The following is a 12261-nucleotide window of genomic DNA, read 5'->3' on the forward strand; positions in this document are numbered from 1 at the left end:
CAAGTTAAAGCCGGAAGTCGGCGTGTTGGAGCCAGCTTCCGGACACGATCACATTTTCATCAACTTTAACCCCCACCCACACCTAAACTTCCCTGCTGGTCCATGTTTAAATTCCCACCTATATTTCAAAAAGTACCCATTGGCTCTAAAGAGGGTCATGAAAGGCGCTATAGGGAAAAAGGAAGAGCCATTAGAACGCTGTGATCAGCAATCCCGACAAATAGACCAGAGAAATCCTTCACCTTAACTGTCTGGGATTTATCACTCAGGTTAAGCCTAAGAGTGACTGATGCCTGAGTTTGGCTCATCGAACAGTCTCACATCACCCAGTTCAGATTGAATTCACGTTTAACTTACTCACCTCTACCTCGGATATCCACAATATGCTGAATGAATGCATTAAGACTGTCTCACCAAATCTTCAAAGACATCAGACAGCAAGTCATGCACTAACAATTGTTTATTAACTGCAAACACATACTTAACAATAATTACACATTGAGAATACAAACAATTGTTCGATATAAATGTAGACAGGTTCACCTCGCTATTTGAATAACAGAGATTATACAGACAGTTCAGTGCATCACCACAATTTAGCATTAATTGGTTATCAAATTATAGTGGAGATTCATGTCTGAGGCTGGTATAACTTGAGAGATTAATTTAGGATTAGATTCCTTTGAGAGCTGAAAAGTTAACAGCATGAGATATCCAGTCTGTTGAATAGATTAGAGTCTATGCACCTACGGATACAATGTTCCCGAGCTTATAAGAGCTTATCCTTGTGGTTGAGCTGAATGATCGGCTTCCTTTGGACGATGATGACGGTTTGTAGGATGTCAAATAATGGACCTCTCTCCGAAGAGGGGTTACCCATTCCCCTGGGATCCTCGGAATCCACCTTGTGCACAAGTGACTGTATGTGGACTAGCTGGTGTAAGATCTTAATGATCTCTGAGTTCTTGGAGAAGACACCAATAGGCAGCAGCCAGTATGTTTGAGCAATAGATCAAGATTTATTAAGCTTACAGCGTAATTAATACTTAATATTAGGCGACTGTTTTAATGAGTAGCTCGCATCCCTTGGTCTCTGGAACCTCTTGGACACAGATGACGTCGTCTTAAGTCTGTTCCTTTGTTCTCGCAGTACGTCTGTGTGAAGCTGTTCTTTGCGTATCGAGGTTTTAACCCATTCCTTATCAACAGTTCATTTGGCCAGTGTCCATATATGGTCTTTAAAATAAAATCACCATCTTTAATTGGTTCTAATGGTCAAAATACCACTGTCACTCAGGTTAAGGTAGCATCCCGGCTTTCCAGCATTTTTCCACCAACCCTATCCTGCTGTCTTGTTAACTTGTTTATAGTTTTTCACCCCATTGGAATTTACCATATCTCTTTCATTTCAGAGCCTCCCTGGTACAAGGCCTTTATACCAAGGGCCCATATCAGTGCTGTCTCACTTGTCTTGAGGTATCCAGACAATCTCGCTTTAATCTAACAGATTAATACCTGAACTTCCATGATCACTCTCATTTTATTGGAATTTATACTAATTATCTTTTAAATATTGCTGCAATTAGTTTTGTTAAGCGAATTCTAAGTTCTATTCATCATTATAATATGTTTTTTTTAGCAATGTAATGATTTGACCTTCACTTGCAGCCTATAGCTGCTTGTTATCAAAGTTTAGTCAAAACTACGTCTGGCTGACCCCGCAGCCGCATTCTGAACAAGTCTTAGCTTTTGAGTTACTCAGGAGTAATTATGGGTAATATTATTTGGTCAATGGCTACACTTGAAGTTATACATATATGATTCTCATCTACTAAATATCTTTAAATATCAGCCTTTAGTACAAGTCCCCACCTCGAGGAGGAAATGTTTTATCATTGATTCTTCGACCACTTCAATCTATTCTCTGACAAGCGTTGCTGCAAATCGGAGTCCACTAATTGAGGGGAATGGAGCGCTTCTCAAATAAGGTTTTATCCCCTTTTCATTATAGGCCTGGGTGCTAACTATGACACTTACAGGGGCTGACCGCCTATCCTCATGGATGGAGGACATCCCGGGGTCTCCCCAACTATCATTTCGGCCGTACTGATATGTCTTGCCTTCTAGTGCGTCCCAGTCTATCATTTCTCCTCTGCCTACTGCTCCTATTGCTGCATCATATGATCTGGCAGTAACGGCCCTGATCTGACCCCTTACTTAAATTCAATTCACTGTTCTGGTGTTCTAATTCTGCCCCGCCTGGGGTATCCTCTGTTTCTTCAATCTTTCCTGATGTTACAGCACCTGGGGTCTCCTCTACATTGCTTCGGATCTTCTCTTTCGATGTGCTCAATTAATTTGTTGGTGCTGGTTGGTCATGGGCATGAGTACACAATTGGCTTATGTATCAAAGTCTTACTCCAGAGGTTACATATATCAAATACACTATCATTACAAGTTGGAGAACTACCAGAGCGTGTGAAATAATACGAACTTAAGGGTGTGCTGATATATCAAGCCCAATATCCCACCAGTGTGAGTTGTCCTCTATGTTGTCAATTTCAATATCCATTCTCGAGTTGTCTTGCTCCAAAACATAAAAATGCTTTAGGGAGGAGGAGTTCAGTCACATCATGAGCTCACTGAAACCCTTAGACAACAGGGGAATGTCGTATCCGAATTGGGCCACATAATTGTGCAGCTCATACTTAAGTATCTCATTTACTGTCAGTTTCACTTGAGCATAGGTTTTGATATTGAGTAAAACATGTTGGTTGATGGGACAGGTCCTGTTAGACTCATAAAGCATGGTAGTTGCGGTAGTAGTGACACAGGAGGCACCACCAAAACCACCTCATACTGGATTCGTACTGGTTTTTCCCACGCTCTGTTACCTACAAAACACAATTATTACAGTCACAGTTAAATTCAGTCTTACAATCATTTCAAGCGACATTACAGTTTAACATCTAATCAACAAATCATGCACTTAAAAGATTCTCCAGATCTCTCTTTTACTCGTATCCATCCTGTGGATAATTCTTACTAAACATGATTTCTCCTTAGCCCTCAATTGTCCCAATCCAAATTCCATGTAACTCTCCACTTCAACTTCAATTTCAACAGGTACCAGTGTGTTTAACTCTATTGTGATTGTTTCATTAATTAGATCGTTTCTCGATGGAGTATGTGTCAATGCTTTAAAAGGTGTCTCACTCTCCTGAGCCACATTAACCTTTTCATGTCTTGCTGTTCTCAAGTAACTGAGCATGTCTGAGACCCATTCTTCAGTGCAGATTCACCATGCATTTGCGGATGGTAATTGCTTCATATGTAACAAATCACATTTGCACACTCATCCCGGTATCTCCATATCGTGCCACATGTGGCATCCGATACAAGCCTTTCTTGAGCTTTCAGGTATCAAAAGATTGTAATCATCTGGAGATCTTTGCTCATCTTCCTCTGCATGGATCTGATGTCTTGGGTAGAGGCCGGACTATCAAATTCAGTTTTCTTAAAAAGTTAATTATAGGCCGCAGCAGGAGAAAGCTATCAATTTACTAATCTTAACTACACTTTCCTGACTTTCACTCGAAAGTTTGGAGAATTCCCATTTGGTGGTGTAATTCTCCTGTTTCTATCTCACACCCTCAATCACTTCCTCTCTCCATTTTACACATCCCATTAATTACCATTCATATCTCATTCATGAGCCCTGGATGAACTTTACTGTCCAGTACAATATTTAAGGTTGAAAACATAGATGAAACATTCTCACTTGGTCCAAGTTGTTAACACTTTTTATTTATCATTATTTTAGAAGATCTTTTATTTTCCCAACAGTAACCCAATATATAGTCCATTTTGTTATTTCAACATTATCCCAAAATCCAAACAGCAGTATTGTTGAACTGACAGGTTTTCTCAATGTTCAATTTCATTTCTATCAATTTATCTTATCAATTCCAATTTCAGAAACAAGTGATTCCCAGGCTAGGTGGCTTACACAGTGTTTTAACATTAGAGATAGAAGTGCTGCAATTAGTTTACAAGGTAACTTCCATATAACAAAAGAAAGAGACTCCATTGTGACTCTGCTTAGAGCCCAAGGGGTTAATTTATCAAATCATAATTTTTCTTCTCTCACTCTGGGGAAATATTAACATAAAATTAAGAAACTTAATTTTAATAATGTCCAATATCTTTAAATTTCATACTAAAGTTGTTTCTTCATGAACTTAAACAGCTGTCAGTGGAAAGGGTTAACTCCTTTGCAGGTTTTTAAGAAGGTGGAGCGAAACATTGTCAGGCGCACGCAATTGCGTCACTTCACGTAAATTAAAAAAAACTTTTCCGATCTAAAAGGACAGTTGTGTTTTCAAACTATAACTAAACATGAACAGAACAGATAAAACAAAACAAATTAGCACATTCTTGCAGAAAACAGTAAATTACGTCACATTTCTTATTGTCCTTTCTTCAGATGTCTTTCCAAAATACTGTAAAAACATTGAATATAACTGGAGAAAAATTAGTTTTTCACATTTAAACAAATCAAATCAAATTGCTTTGGAAGATCTCACCATAGCAACCGCGACTCCAAGGTTAAATCTTAGACTGAAACTTAATCTTTTGTTAAACAAACTTTTTGTTGTTTTTCTCAGTTTTTACACACCAGCTTAACTTAAATTAGTTCAACGTTTTTTTCCCAATTCTTGGGGCACAATCTTATTCGCACATTCTTGAAACTTTCAAAATCCAAGACAAGACAAAAGTTTTAAACGCTTTTAACACAGAGAAGTGGGTGGAGCTAAACCACACATAACAGAATCTTTCTTTTAAAGACAGGCTTTTCAGACAAAAGAAATACTGTAACTTCTTAAACATTCATAGTCAGGAAAACTTTCACACTTTAACACACATTTTCATACAAACTGAAATTTCAGCATTTTTTTAAGGTTCCTTTCACTCAGCAAATCTTGTGTTTTATTTGTCTCGGCACAGACGTTATTAACTTCCATGTTGGTAAAACGTTAGGTTTCTCTCTTTTTTTCTCTCTTTTTAAATCGGCGTCTCAGCAGCTTTTCCTGGCTTTCCAAATCTCTGTTTTTTCCCTTCCTTTGCTGAGTTTTCAAATTGGTTAGCCTGCAAATTAGATCTTTTTTCTACTTTATCTCTCCCTCTCTCTCCTGCATTTTATGCTTAATCACCTGGCTATGTTTCTCTTTTAACTCGTGTTTTTTCTGAGACGGAATTACCGGAATAAAGTTTATCACTTTTTCAAAGGGGACTCAGTGTCCTTTTGTTAAACGTTCCATCAATAATACCTGTACTTCCTCCGCACAGGCACTTCTGTCTAACTTACACTTATATGCATTAACACAACTTTTACTAGCCATTTGGTGATTTTAACAGACCTCTAACATCAATAACTATCGGCGCGCAATTCATGGGCACTCACCACTCCCCACGGGGTTTATCGCTCCTCAAGAGCAGCAGCTGATCAGGAAGCTACTTTCGAGGTCTGATCTATTCCACAATACTAGCCGTTTTGTCTTGTCCCATCTAGGGTGCCAATTTGTAAGATCTTAATGATCTCTGAGTTCTTGGACAAGACACCAATAGGCAGAAGCCAGTATGTTTGAGCAATAGATCAAGATTTATTAAGTTTACAGTGAAATTAATACTTAATATTAGGTGACTGTTTTAACGAGCAGCTCGGCGGCCTTAGTCACTGGAACCTCTCGGACACAGATGACGTCGTCTTAAGTCTGTTCCTTTGTTCTCGCATTACGTCTGTGTGAAGCTGTTCTTTGCGTATCGAGGTTTTAACCCATTCCTTATCAACAGTTCATTTGGCCAGTGTCCATATATGGTCTTTTAAATAAAATCACCATCTTTAATTGGTTCTAATGGTCAAAATACCATTGTCACTCATAAGAACATAAGAACATAAGAAATAAGAGCAGGAGTAGGCCAATCGGCCCCTCGAGCCTGCTCCGCCATTCAATAAGATCATGGCTGATCTGATCCTAACCGCCAATCCACTATCACAGAGCCATCTCCTGAACCTAACAGAATTAGACACACGAAATAGAAGCAGGATCAGGCTACATGGCCCCTGGGCCCACTCCACTACCCACAGGGCCATGACCGATCCGAACCTAGACTCATGTCCAAATTCCTGCCCGCTCCCCGTAACCCTTAATTCCCTTTACTTCTAGGAAACTGTCTATTTCTGTTTTAAATTTATGTAATGATGTAGCTTCTACAGCTTTTTGGGGCAGCATATTCCATGGACCTACCACCCTCTGAGTGAAGTAGTTCCTCCTCATCTCAGTTTTGAAAGAGCAGCCCCTTATTCTAAGACTATGCCCCCTAGTTCTAGTTTCACCCATCATCGGGAACATCTTCCCCGCATCCACCCGATCCAACCCCTTCACAATCTTATATGTTTCAATACGATCGCCTCTCATTCTTCTGAACTCCAATAAGTAGAGTCCCAATCTACTCAACCCCTCCTCATATGTCCATCCCCTCATCCCCCGGATTAACCGAGTGAACCTTCTTTGTACTGACTCGAGAGCAAGTATGTCCTTTCTTAAGTATGGACACCAAAACTGTACGCAGTATTCCAGGTGCGGTCTCACCAATACCTTGTACAACTGAAGCAATACCTCCCTATTTTTATATTCTACCCCCTAGCAATGAAAGCCAACATTCCATTGGCCTTCTTAATCACTTGCTGCACCTGCATACTAACCTTTTGAGTTTCATGCACCAGGACCCCCAGATCCCTTTGTACTTCAGTACTTTCCAGTTTCTTGCCATTAAGATAATAACTTGCTCTACGATTTTTCCTGCCAAAGTGCATAACCTCACACTTTCCAGTATTGTATTCCATCTGCCAAATCTCTGCCCACTTACTTAGCCTGTCTATGTCCCCTTGCAGGTTTTTTATGTCCTCCTCACTCACTACTTTCCCTCCCATCTTAGTATCATCTGCAAACTTTGATATGTTACACTCGGTCCCCTCCTCCAAATCGTTAATATAGATTGTAAAGAGTTGGGGACCCAGCACTGACCCCTGCGGAACACCACGAGTTACTGATTGCCAGTATGAGAATGAACCATTTATCCCAACTCTCTGCCTTCTGTTAGATAGCCAATCCTCTATCCATGCCAGAATATTACCCCCATCCCGTGATTTTTTATCTTAAGCAATAATCTTTTGTGTGGCACCTTGTCAAATGCCTTTTGGAAGTCTAAATACACTACGTCCACTGGTTCCCCTTTATCCACCCTATACGTTACTTCCTCAAAGAACTCCAGCAAATTTGTCAAACATGACTTCCCCTTCATAAAACCATGCTGACTTTGTCCTATTAAATTATGATTATCCAAATGTCCTGTTACTGTCTCCTTAATAATGGACTCCAAAATTTTACCTACCACAGATGTTAGGCTAACCGGTCTATAGTTTCCAGCCTTCTGTCTACTGCCCTTTTTAAATAAGGGTGTTACATTAGCAGTTTTCCAGTCTGCCGGGACCTTTGCCGAGTCCAGGGAGCTTTAGAAAATTATTACCAATACAGCCACAATCCCTACCGCCACTTCCCTCAAGACCCTAGGATGTAAGCCATCAGGTCCAGGTGATTTATCCGCCTTGAGTCCCATTATTTTACCGTGTACCACTTCCTTAGTGATTTTGATCGTGTTTAGCTCCTCCCCCCCCTTTAGCCCCCTGTTTGTCCAGTGTTGGGATATTCTTAGTGTCTTCTACTGTAATGACTGATGTAAAATATTCATTCAGTGTTTTTGCCATCTCCATATTTTCCACCATTAATTTTCCGGTCTCATCCTCTAAGGGACCAACATTTACTTTAGCCACCCTTTTTCTTTTTATATAACTATAAAAACTCTTACTATCTGTTTTTATATTTTTTGCTAATTTGCTTTCATAATCTATCTTCCCTTTCTTAATCAATCTTTTTGTCATTTTTTGCTGTCTTTTAAAGTTTTCCCAATCCTCTATCCTCCCACTAGATTTGGCTACCTTATATGCCCTTGTTTTTAGTCGAATACTATCCTTAATTTCTTTACTTAGCCACGGATGGCTGTCTTTTCTTTTACACCCTTTTCTTCTCAGTGGAATATATATTTTTTGGAAGTTGTAAAATAACTCCTTAAATGTACACCACTGATCATGTATCATCTTACCCTTTAATCTATTTTCCCAATCCACTCTACTCAATTCTGCTCTCATACCTTCATAGTCTCCTTTATTCAAGCTTAGCACGCTTGTTTGAGATCCAACCTTCTCACCCTCTAATTGAATATGGAATTCAACCATGTTATGGTCACTCATTCCAAGGGGATCCTTTACTAGGACATTTTTAATTAATCCCATCTCGTTACACAGGACCAGATCTAAGGTTGCTTGCCCCCTGGTCGGTTCAGTTACATACTGCTCAAGAAACCCATCCCTAATACACTCAATGAACTCATCCTCAAGGCAGCCCTGCCCAATTTGATTTGTCCAATTAATATGATAGTTAAAATCCCCCATAATTATAGATGTTCCCTTCTTACAAGCCTCTACTATTTCCTGATTGATACTCCGTCCAACAGAGTTGCCACTGTTCGGAGGCCTATAGACTAAGCCCACTCGTGTTTTTTTCCCCTTATTATTCCTTACCTCCACCCAAACTGTTTCATTATCCTGATCTTTTGACCCAATATCATTTCTCTGTATTACAGTGATTCCTTCCTTTATTAACATAGCCACCCCACCTCCCCTCCCTTCCTGCATGTCCTTCCTGATCATTAAATAACCTGGTATGTTTAATTCCCAGGCATTGTCACCCTGCAGCCATGTTTCTGTAATGGCCACAAGATCATACCCATATGTAGTTATTTGTGCCATTAACTCGTCTATTTTGTTACGAATGCTACGTGCATTCAGATAGAGAACTTTCAAAGATGTTTTGTGACACTTAGTTCCTGCTTTTGCCCTTTTTATTACTTTACCTTTTACTCCATACCTTCTGCCCCTTCCTGACACGCTCTGGTTTTTAATTTCCCCACTGCTACCTAAGTCTATGACCTTCTCTGTTGTCATTTTTATTATTTGCTCTCTAGGAACCTCCCCCCCACTAGTTAGTTTAAAGCCCTCTCTACAGTCCTAGTTATATGATCCACCAGGACTCTAGTCCCAGCACTGGCCAAGTGAAGCCCGTCCCAATGGAACAGCTCCCTCCTGCCCCAGTACTGGTGCCAGTGTCCCAGGAAGCAAAACCCATTTCTCCCACACCAGTCTTTGAGCCACGCATTTTACTCTCTAATTTTATTTGTCCTAGCCAAATTCGCTCGTGGCTCAGGTAATAATCCAGAGATTATTACCCTTGTGGTTCTGCTTTTTAATTTGGCCCCTAGCTGCTCAAACTCCCTCAGCAGAACCTCCTTCCTTGTCCTACCTATGTCGTTGGTACCAACATGGACCACGACAACTGGATCCTCCCCCTCCCACTCCAAGTTTCTCTCCAGTCCAGAGGAGATGTCCTTAACCCTGGCACCGGGCAGGCAACACAGCCTTCTGGACTCTCGCTCTCGGCTGCAAAGAACTCTATCTATCCCCCTAACGATACTATCCCCTATCACTACAACATTTCTTTTAACTCCCCCCACTTGAATGGCCCCCTGCTCCACGGTGCTGTGGCCAGGTTGCTCATCCTCCCTGCAGTCCCTGCTCCTGTCCCCACAGGGAGTAAGAGCCTCGAACCTGTTGGAAAAGTGCAAGGGCTGCGGCTCCTCCAACACTACCTCCTGGATCCCCGTACCTGCCTCACTTCTAGTCACACCATCCTGACCCTGGCCACGGACTACATCTGAATTAATTAATCTAATTGGTGTGACTACCTCGTGATACACAGAGTCCACGTAACTCTCCCCCTCCCTGATGTGTCTCAGTGTTTGAAGCTCGGACTCCAGCTCTTCAACACGGAGCCGGAGTTCCTCAAGCAGCCAACACTTACTGCAAATGTGATCACTGTGAGCATCAATGGTGTCCACCAGCTCCCACATATTGCAGCAGCAACACATCACCTGATCTCCCATTCTATGTAATTAATTAAATTTATTAATATTATTCTTAAATATCCTCTGCCCCGATTCTAGATGGTGAATATCACACCTTAGAAAGTATAAACCAATGAGTTATAAGCTTAAAAGGGAGAAATACTTACCAACCAATCACTTACCCGCTTTCTGGTGACGTCACACTTGGATTACTTTTTACCTCTCTCCTTCCAGAGTGGAGACTTTTATAGCCCCGCTGCTGCCGCTGAATTCCCGCCGATGCTGTAAGGCCTTACCTGGTCTCTGGGCCTTTTATAGCCCCGCTCTGCCGCTCAGGATTCCCGCCGAGGCTGTGAGGCCTTACCTGGTCTCTGGGACTTTTATAGCCCCGCTCTGCCGCTCAGGATTCCCGCCGACGCTGTGAGGCCTTACCTGGTCTCTGGGACTTTTATAGCCCCGCTCTGCCGCTCAGGATTCCCGCCGACGCTGTGAGGCCTTACCTGGTCTCTGGGACTTTTATAGCCCCGCTCTGCCGCTCAGGATTCCCGCCGATGCTGTGAGGCCTTACCTGGTCTCTGGGACTTTCATAGCCCCGCTCTGCCGCTCAGGATTCCCGCCGACGCTGTGAGGCCTTACCTGGTCTCTGGGACTTTTATAGCCCCGCTCTGCCGCTCAGGATTCCCGCCGACGCTGTGAGGCCTTACCTGGTCTCTGGGACTTTTATAGCCCCGCTCTGCCGCTCAGGATTCCCGCCGATGCTGTGAGGCCTTACCTGGTCTCTGGGACTTTTATAGCCCCGCTCTGCCGCTCAGGATTCCTGCCGACGCTGTGAGGCCTTACCTGGTCTCTGGGGCTTTTATAGCCCCGCTCTGCCGCTGAATTCCCGCCGACGCTGTGAGGCCTTACCTGGTCTCTGGGGCCTTTTATAGCCCCGCTGCTGCCGCTGAATTCCCGCCGACGCTGTGAGGCCTTACCTGGTCTCTGGGCCTTTTATAGCCCCGCTCTGCCGTTCAGGATTCCCGCCGACGCTGTGAGGCCTTACCTGGTCTCTGGGCCTTTTATAGCCCCGCTCTGCCGCTCGAGATTCCCGCCGACGCTGTGAGGCCTTACCTGGTCTCTGGGACTTTCATAGCCCCGCTCTGCCGCTCAGGATTCCCGCCGACGCTGTGAGGCCTTACCTGGTCTCTGGGCCTTTTATAGCCCCGCTCTGCCGCTCAGGATTCCCGCCGACGCTGTGAGGCCTTACCTGGTCTCTGGGACTTTTATAGCCCCGCTCTGCCGCTCAGGATTCCCGCCGATGCTGTGAGGCCTTACCTGGTCTCTGGGGCTTTTATAGCCCCGCTCTGCCGCTGAATTCCCGCCGACGCTGTGAGGCCTTACTTGGTCTCTGGGGCCTTTTATAGCCCCGCTGCTGCCGCTGAATTCCCGCCGACGCTGTGAGGCCTTACCTGGTCTCTGGGCCTTTTATAGCCCCGCTCTGCCGTTCAGGATTCCCGCCGACGCTGTGAGGCCTTACCTGGTCTCTGGGCCTTTTATAGCCCCGCTCTGCCGCTCGAGATTCCCGCCGACGCTGTGAGGCCTTACCTGGTCTCTGGGACTTTTATAGCCCCCCTCTGCCGCTCAGGATTCCCGCCGACGCTGTGAGGCCTTACCTGGTCTCTGGGCCTTTTATAGCCCCGCTCTGCCGCTCAGGATTCCCGCCAATGCTGTGAGGCCTTACCTAGTCTCTGGGACTTTTATAGCCCCGCTCTGCCGCTCGAGATTCCTACTGCCGCTGTGAGGCCTTACCTGGTCTCTGGGCCTTTTATAGCCCCGCTCTGCCGCTCAGGATTCCCGCCGACGCTGTGAGGCCTTACCTGGTCTCTGGGCCTTTTATAGCCCCGCTCTGCCGCTCAGGATTCCCGCCAATGCTGTGAGGCCTTACCTAGTCTCTGGGACTTTTATAGCCCCGCTCTACCGCTCGAGATTCCCACTGCCGCTGTGAGGCCTTACCTGGTCTCTGGGCCTTTTATAGCCCCGCTCTGCCGCTCAGGATTCCCGCCGACGCTGTGAGGCCTTACCTGGTCTCTGGGCCTTTTATAGCCCCGCTCTGCCGCTCAGGATTCCCGCCGACGCTGTGAGGCCTTACCTGGTCTCTGGGGACTTTTATACCCCGCTCTGCCGCTCGAGATTCCCGCCGAC

General features: G+C 44.0%; 1 protein-coding gene across 1 annotated transcript in view; it reads right to left on the bottom strand.

The window, feature by feature from the left end:
* Positions 1-442: 442 nt before the first annotated feature.
* LOC147120850 (uncharacterized) overlaps positions 443-12261 on the bottom strand; it is a 33806-nt gene continuing 21987 nt past the window's right edge. The window contains exon 3 of the mRNA XM_085979200.1: positions 443-1853. The gene's annotated coding sequence lies outside the window, so the exon portion shown is untranslated. The remainder of the gene's footprint in view (positions 1854-12261) is intronic.

The sequence above is a fragment of the Somniosus microcephalus genome, chromosome 3, assembly GCF_052327205.1.
Source record: "Somniosus microcephalus isolate GS21.2 chromosome 3, FLI_Smic_1.0, whole genome shotgun sequence".
Classification (NCBI taxonomy): Eukaryota; Metazoa; Chordata; class Chondrichthyes; order Squaliformes; family Somniosidae; genus Somniosus; species Somniosus microcephalus.